Source organism: Littorina saxatilis, unplaced genomic scaffold (genome assembly GCF_037325665.1).
Source record: "Littorina saxatilis isolate snail1 unplaced genomic scaffold, US_GU_Lsax_2.0 scaffold_418, whole genome shotgun sequence".
In the NCBI taxonomy this organism is placed as follows: Eukaryota; Metazoa; Mollusca; class Gastropoda; order Littorinimorpha; family Littorinidae; genus Littorina; species Littorina saxatilis.
In genome coordinates this window covers 53,914-60,619 of record NW_027128461.1, presented here as the reverse complement: position 1 = coordinate 60,619, position 6,706 = coordinate 53,914, and the positions used below count along the sequence as shown (strand labels likewise).

Genomic DNA, 6,706 nt, shown 5'->3' with positions numbered 1-6,706 from the left:
AACAAAACTTTATTCAATTTTAATCATGACAAGAACAATGCATGGATGATTACATACTCAAGCATATAATGCTTATTTTAAGCAATCATAGTAATTACAAAACAAGGGTTAGCATGATGGCGGAATAAGTACATTAGCTCATTTCAGGAAACGAAAAACAAAACAAAAGACAAAACAGATACACAAACAAGCAGAAAATGGGAAGGGGTTGGTGATACAGGAGGTGGGGAAAGGGCAGCTAGCTATGTTTTAACATAGAGGGGGAATCGAGACGAGGGTCGTGGTGTATGTGTGTGTCTGTCTGTCTGTCTGTCTGTGCGTGTGTGTGTGTGTAGAGCGATTCAGAGTAAACTACTGAACCGATCTTTATGAAATTTGACATGAGAGTTCCTGGGTATGATATCCCCAGACGTTTTTTTAAATTTTTTTGATAAATGTCTTTGATGACGTCATATCCGGCTTTTTGTAAAAGTTGGGGCAGCACTGTCACACCCTCATTTTTCAATCAAATTGATTGAAATTTTGGTCAAGCAATCTTCGACGAAGGCCGGACTTCGGTATTGCATTTCAGCTTGGAGGCTTAAAAATTAATTAATGACTTTGGCCATTAAAAATTCGAAAATTATTGTTTTTATAAAATGATCCAAATTTACGCTTATCTTAGTCTTCATCATTGTCTGATTCCAAAAACATATAAATATGTTATATTCGGATTAAAAACAAGCTCTAAAAATGAAAAAAATAAAAGTTATGATTAAAAATAAATTTCTGAAATCGATTTAAAAACAATTTAATCTTATTCCTTGTCGGTTCCTGATTCCAAAAACATATAGATATGATATGTTTGGATTAAAAACACGCTCAGAAAGTTAAAGCGAAGAGAGGTACAGAAAAGCGTGCTTTGCAGCACAGCAAAACCTCTACCGCACTAAATATGCTCGTTAATTTCACTGCCTTTTGTACGAGCGGCGGACTACGGTCATTGTGAAAAAAATGCAGTGCGTTCAGTTTCATTCTGTGAGTTCGACAGCTTGACTAAATGTTGTTATTTCGCCTTACGCGACGTTTGTTTTGCAGCCATTTTTTGCTAGTTGACAAAACGAAAATGACTACTCGCATGAACAAGAGAAATTAAGTCGGGGAGATCTACCCACCACAAGACTACATGGCGTAGCTGTCAGAGGCCCGCGGCATTGTTAGACTGTAATTGTTATCAGAGACCTCCTGACTCGAAAGTTGATGCTGAACTGGCCTCTCCCCTTCAACTGATTGCGCTGGCAGAGGCGTATCATATCATTCGGCGCCCGCGCAGTCAATGTTCTTAATTAAACAAATCTTTGGAGCAAACATTTAATATAGCCAGGTAAAAACGTCCCGTGGGCTAACTTTTTGTTTTAATATAGCCGGGATTTCAATATAACCGACTTTAATGTAGCCAACATTTTTTTTAACAAAGAAAAAGTAGAGCTTCAGCCGGGACCTGAAAAATTCTTCAATATAGCCGGGATTTTAATAATTATAGCCTACTTCAATATAGCCGGGTTTCACTGTACTGGTATCATGTGATTCTTGCTGTGACGCTGTATAAACACAGCCTGAAGGCATTGTTTAGAGAATATGTTAATTAAACTGTGGTGTATTGTATCTGATTCAGGTGTCTCACATGAGCAGTAGCAACACCCCCCGCGGGTTAGGGGGAGTCCCATATTGGTTGGGACGAGAAAGAATTTACCCGATGCTACCCAGCATGTCGTAAGAGGCGACTAACGGTTCTGTTTCTCCTTTTACCCTTGTTAAGTGTTTCTTGTATAGAATATAGTCAATGTTTGTAAAGATTTTAGTCAAGCAGTATGTAAGAAATGTTAAGTCCTTTGTACTGGAAACTTGCATTCTCCCAGTAAGGTCATATATTGTACTACGTTGCAAGCCCCTGGAGCAATTGTTTGATTAGTGCTTTAGTGAACAAGAAACAATTAACAAGTGGCTCTATCCCATCTACCCCCTTTCCCCTGTCCCATCTCCCCCCTTTCCACGTCGCGATATAACCTTGAATGGTTGAAAACGACGTTAAACACCAAATAAAGAAAGAAGCAATAGCAACAGTTTTTCTGTTATCATGTTTTCACTGGATGGAATCTTGAATTTGAATATATGTGTATATGATCTGACCTGCTGCTATTTCCTTCCATTTCAAGAGCAGATTTCACTCTTTCTATCACACACACACACACACCACATTAACATACACTTTGAAATCATTTTGCATAAATGTGACATGTATTGACACAACTGACAAAGGTTGAGCTGATTAACACTTTGATATGAAGAAGGGCCTTATATACTGTCGAACTGCGAAAAAAAAAAAAAAATTCTCTCACTCTGACACTGTTTGACGGACATGTGAAGTGCGCGCCAGGAACGACAATCGTCTTAGTTTACCTGATTAATGCCCTTAATTTTTGGTTCTGGTACTTTCAGTTCCGGCTGTTGTCATCAATCTACCAAAATAAAAGATCAAACGGAGTTTTCGATTTATATTTTATGGTTCAGAAAAAATATTCCTTATTTTCTGAAGTCAACCGTTTTAGCGAATCTTTCTTTGATTCTTAAAAGTCATTTCAGATTTTTGAAAAATAGTTAACGGTTAGTAATTACCAATATATCGTAAACAAACATATCGATAGGTTTTGGTAAGAAGACACAAGTGCGATGAATGTGGTACCAGTATTTTTGTGGTAAGTAAGGATGCATTTCTTTGCTGTAAGCACATTTACAATGCACATTTAATCTGTTTAGCAACATAAACGAAAGCATGGTACAGTGCCGCTTGTTTGTGGTCTATCTTTTCGAGGCAGATGCGTAACAATTAGGGTCTCAGTTGGAAAAAGCTGCTCGGAACCAGAGCAGATTTGGCTTGGGTTCTTTGAGTGTGAATGATCGACGAGTGGCTTGACATTTTTAACGAATCATTAGAGGGTCTACTGTAGCCTACTTGAAACCATCATCTGTTTCTGAATTTGTCATCAGTTATTATTGAGCAGTCTCATAGGAATCGTCCATAAAATGTTAAACCGAAAAAGGGCAGACGATTCTGAATCACACAGGCTGCTGTAGAAAATCAGATCTAAAACGATATTTTGAACTGCGACGTCTCACTGCGTAAATGCCCTGTAACAAAATACCTTGTCCTGGTCATGTGTATACACATCAGCTTCTATTGGGAAGATCAGTATTTTATATTAATCACAAATACAAGATTAGAAATAGTTCTGAAGATCGCCTTTGATTTCAGTTTCAGCGGCAAACTAGCAGATCTGTCCAAACCGGCATCGTTTCATGGTTGAAACTTGAATAATCCCAAATAGATCTGAGTGGGGGTAAGTTTTATAGTATTTCAATTTTTTACGGCAGTTTTATTTAAAGATAGTGTAGTGGATGTCTCTGGTGAAGACTACAGTTATGTGAATTTTTTGTTGTAAAATAAATGTGGTGGAGCGCATGCGGGTGTTGCAATTACAAAAAAGCGAGAGGGAGAGAGTACACAAACAATAAAAAGTTTGAATACATTGAATGATGTTCTCTGTCCTCTTTATTGCATAACACTCACGCACACAATCACCAAGCATTTAAAATAAAAGTTAAAAATAGGTTCGTCAGACTAATGCTACTTTTCAATAAACATTTTCAACACTTAGTCTGAAAAAGGTGGAAACACATACTCAAAAATGTGGTGTCAGAAGTGGGGTGAGGCAAATCTCTACAACGAAAAAAGTTCTGTTGCCACAACACTATAAAGTCACTGGTGTAACGTGTGCTCTAAAACACGCTATTAAACACGGTAGTAAAACACTACCTAGAACTAACACGCTATGCTAAACATACACGGTAGTAAAACACGCTATGCTATACATACACGGTGGTAAAACACGCTATGGTATACATGCACGGTAGTAAAACACGCTATGCTATACCTACACGGTAGTAAAACACGCTATGCTATACATACACGGTAGTAAAACACGCTATGCTATACACAGTAGCAAAACATACACTTTGCTAAAACACGGTAGTAAAACACGCTATGCTATACATACACGGTAGTAAAACACGCTATGCTATACATACACGGTGGTAAAGCACGCTATGGTATACATGCACGGTAGTAAAACACGCTATGCTATACCTACACGGTAGTAAAACACGCTATGCTATACATACACGGTAGTAAAACACGCTATGCTATACACAGTAGCAAAACATACACGCTATCCCACCAAGAGTCCGCTCGGCTGGGAAAACAAAAAGTAAAAGCAAAGTCAGTAATTACCGAAGCGACAATTCATATCAAAGTATCATCTCACACAGTCATCAACACCACAATTACAATCATTCAAGTTCCAGTATTACATCATGCATGTTTGGTTTTCTCAATCTTATCGTTGGCCTTCTCTTCTGTTGTTAATTACACATCATTTTATTACAGCTGTCAATTTCCAGACAAAACAACAGACCATTTAGCCAAATCCAATATTGGTCCGAGAGGGGACCAACTTTCTGTGCTTGCTGAGATCTAATTCCACACATTCACATGACTAAAGAACAATCAAATTATTGTGCCAACTCCAAAGAAGATGTACCGATAACAAAAGGTCTATTCTCACCTGGTCTACATCATCTCTGGACACGAAACACTCCCTGGTTCACAACAGCATTCGGTTCCAGGACATACAGCCAACACACACTCCATCACTCCAATTGGTACACACCAACACACACTTTTTCACTTCACAAATGCATCACAAATGCATAATTCATCCAAAGGCCGGCAAGGCTTGACATGTTCTTTCTCTGTCAGTCCAGGCCACAAGTGCGCGTTTGTTTCAAACTTTGGCCGAGTTCATTACAACTTTTACTCATTTTAGTCGGGAAAAGGGGAAGGGGGGAGAGGGCCCTATATGACGCTGCTTGATTATGCGTCGCCACCCCAAACATTCCTTTATCAACACGATCCAAACCGATTTAACTTATTAAGAACAAAACTAAGCATTCCCCATTCAGGAATATTCAAACAAATGCATAGTCTGTGTGTTTTCATTCAAACCGAACACGCAGACGTAACCGATAGACACAAGCTGACACCCCTGTCTGTGAAATGACGAAACCCTAGAACATACGTCATACCTACGTCATACCTACGATAACAGCCTACGACGAAATACAGGCGCTAGAAATTATAATTCTATTGACACAGTCACACAATGTCAATACAGATTTCTCTCACTCACCACATTCTCCCCAACTTAGCATGACTTCTCCTGAAGGCATGTCTTGGAAACAAAAACATGATGTTAAACCCTAACCACCAAAGAAGTTTCAACAACCAATCAAAACTCAAATTGGGCTAACCTATATCTTCAGCCGTCGCAAGTCTCAGTCACAAAAGCTAATCCTGAGTAACACATTTCAAACCTACACGTCAACCACTATTTAAAGATGCATTGACTGTACCGAAACTATTACCACATTTCGAACCTACATGTCAACCACTATTTAAAGATGCATTGACTGTACCGAAACTATTAACACATTTCGAACCTACATGTCAACCACTATTTAAAGATGCATTGACTGTACCGAAACTATTAACACATTTCGAACCTACATGTCAACCACTATTTAAAGATGCATTGACTGTACCGAAACTATTACCGTAACAATGCTAACAAAGACTTCGACATGTTGATGATACAGATCAGGAGGTGGGGGGGGGGGGGGGGGGATTCTCATTGAATAATAAAAGAAAATGATCCCGAGGACAGAGAACAACGTACTGTCAAGGACGCCAAATTTTTTTCACAACAAAGTAACCTTAGAACATATTTACATGCCTAACCTGCACTAAACAATAGGCAACACAGAACAGCTGCTCCCCAACTTTACTTGAACCCACTCCCTAAGAATCCAATAATGTTTCCATGATCCGAAGGAACCGAGGGAGTACGTCAACTGCACGCGAATGCACTGTGCGCGGTTCCTTGTACAAGTTAGTGTATAAAATTTAATAATATGTAGATATATCCTTCCCTCCCAATATGTTTGATATGTTTGATATTTTTGATATTTTTGATATTTGGTATTTCAACAATTAAATGTTGCTCACCATGTTTGCTTAAAACAAATTAACTAGCAACGCATAACCCAAGCCCCAGACTTCGCATGGTTAACGTTTCAGGGCGATCCCGGTGAGAAGACACTGTGGGGTTGCTCATGGGACTACCCCCCACTGCATCTTCCATCTCACCGTCGCTCAGGGCGATCCCGGTGAGAAGACACTGTGGGGTTGCTCATGGGACTACCCCCCACTGCATCTTCCATCTCACCGTCGCTCATGGTGAACAATAAAACAACATGATCACACTATTCTGCTCAAATGTATACAAAATGCTTGAACATAAACACAGCACACAAATGAGGCAAATATGCAGTAATGCTCACTAGACCCACAAGTCCACGAATTCAACAAAATGTCACTACCGGGTCAGTAGCAAGACATGATAAAGCAGATATACAGAACGCACACGGTATCAGGACGCCTGTTCCGCATCAGCCACTGTTCCTCTGTGGAAGATATTTAAAAATTCCACTCACCGTTGGCCGTCGATACGTTCCACTAAATGTCCTTTCACATAACTGGCACGTGCAGAAA

The 6,706-nt window shown here is 39.4% G+C and overlaps 1 long non-coding RNA gene across 1 annotated transcript; it reads right to left on the bottom strand.

Moving 5' to 3' along the window:
- Positions 1-3,481: 3,481 nt before the first annotated feature.
- LOC138956811 (uncharacterized) lies at positions 3,482-4,988 on the bottom strand. Its single transcript, XR_011452807.1, has 2 exons — positions 4,662-4,988; positions 3,482-4,289 (listed from the first exon to the last, which is right to left on the bottom strand). It is a non-coding gene; the product is annotated as an uncharacterized lncRNA (long non-coding RNA).
- Between the last annotated feature and the right edge of the window lie 1,718 nt (positions 4,989-6,706).